The following is a 2,004-nucleotide window of genomic DNA, read 5'->3' on the forward strand; positions in this document are numbered from 1 at the left end:
GGAGCGTCTTATAGGGGGAAAAATACGGTACATAATTAGAAAAAGATAAAATGTGTACAATATCCCTCCTTTCCCTGCTAAGGAAAGCTGACAGATTGCCCAGAGAGACAGAGGCCAGACAGGAAACAATAAAAACAAATGTTGAGACAACAGTACACTTTCTTAGTAGCTGCTGTGCTCCTGTTTTGATCTGGACCCAGTGCAGCAGTACCCCTTCCCCCCCCCACTCCTGGACATGGCCCTACAGTCCCCCCCAAAATCCTTCTTAGCAGTTAGTATAGACCCCACTTTTTGCAATAATCAGGGTTGCTCACAAAATGGACACTTTACAGAGGGTCCTCCAAACTCTATGATACATTGGACTTGATCTATTAAAGCTCTGCAATACTGAAGACTATCATGGTAGAACCTGGGTGATTCAGCAAACCTGGAGTAGACTGAAAGCATTTTCCAGCTAATAGCAATAGATTTGTTAGAAATACGTTCCATTCTTTGTTCCATTCCATACATTCTTGCTGATGGAGGTTTTACATTTTTTTTTTGGCTTTTTTTTTTGTTGAAGTGCACTGCATTAGTTCTATAAAATCAGCACGTATGCATATTCCATTTAAAATTATGTACTCCATAGGACTGTTGGTGAGCCTTGGTGGGGGATGACTTTCCCTGAGGACAAATCTAGAATGATGATTCCAGCTGGGGATTGGAGCCATTGAACCAGAAGGAAGGATAACATCTTCGATAAAGGATCTACTTCACGAGTCCAATCATCCTGCCTGGTTTATAAACTTCACTACTGCCTGATGAGCCCCAATGGAGCCTGAACTAGCTGGACAGCTGAGTCAGGGGACTTGCCCCTCAGTGTGACAGTGACATCTACTGGAGAATACCTGCAGGCACAAGTGAGTAGTGGATTTCTAGAAGTGGGGTTGGTAGGACACCTGAGTAAGGGGTGGATGCATAGGTATGGCTTAGTGTGATATGGGGCCCTGGCTATAATAAAAGGACCACAGACCTCAATCTCTCTCTTCCTTTGCAGCAGGGTACAGGAAATGGAGGACGGACTCTTTGCACAGTGTATAATTTTACTTTGTCTTTGTAACCATTGTTTAGCTTCTCTTAAATAATTATTGTATATTTGTTAATTCTTTTCTCTGTTAATATCTAGTTGATCTATGTGAATATTTAAACTAATAGAAACATAGTAAATGTACAGCTGTCAAGAAAGGGGATAATTTAACATTTCTTTCAAGCATATATGGGATATAGCGGACTTTTCTCCAATATAAAAAAAAGTCTTGGACATAAAACAGATCACAAATTAAGAAAAGAGGAACATTCCTCTGTGTCTCGGGAATATGGAGAATGTCAAAAAAAGATAAATAAAATCTAGAGGTCATATGGAGGAATTCTCAGAGTCATGAGGTTCAGAATGTTTTAGGTCCTGAACATCCTTAGCCCGGTCTACAATGCAGTGACCTCTATTCACATGCAGAAAATTACATTGTGGGTGTTAAGCATGCAATAAGTACGGTAATTAAAAAATCAGAAAGAAAGAGAGAGGGAGAGGGACAGAAATAAATTATATAAAAAGTAATTATAGTGTTGATAAACTCTTGCAGGTTCAATCATGTTGGATTTATTGCAATGCAAGAGTAATGAACAAATATGTAATAGTTAGCACAAAGGTGAATGGAATGTGCTTTCACTTTCTGATACATGCATTATACATCGTCTTTGTCGTATGCAACCTGGGGACTACCTGTATATATATATATATATATATATATATATATATATATATATATATATATACCAGCCGATTACCCGCCGTTGCCTGGGTATTTATTTATGGCAATCATATAATATACAGGAAAAGGAATCAAATAAAGCTATAGTGTTAAATCAAAGAAATGTTTTTTTAAAGGTTTTAAAAGTATAAGTACAATATACAATTAAAATACTATTAGATTTATTTAAATTAACCTAAATTAATAACATATGTTC

The 2,004-nt window shown here is 37.3% G+C and overlaps 1 protein-coding gene across 2 annotated transcripts in view; it reads right to left on the reverse strand.

Moving 5' to 3' along the window:
• The window catches only part of LOC140325599 (uncharacterized), a 20,282-nt gene that overhangs the window by 10,509 nt on the left and 7,769 nt on the right, over positions 1 to 2,004 (reverse strand). The gene's annotated exons all lie outside the window — the stretch shown is intronic.

This window comes from Pyxicephalus adspersus, chromosome 3 (genome assembly GCF_032062135.1).
Source record: "Pyxicephalus adspersus chromosome 3, UCB_Pads_2.0, whole genome shotgun sequence".
In the NCBI taxonomy this organism is placed as follows: Eukaryota; Metazoa; Chordata; class Amphibia; order Anura; family Pyxicephalidae; genus Pyxicephalus; species Pyxicephalus adspersus.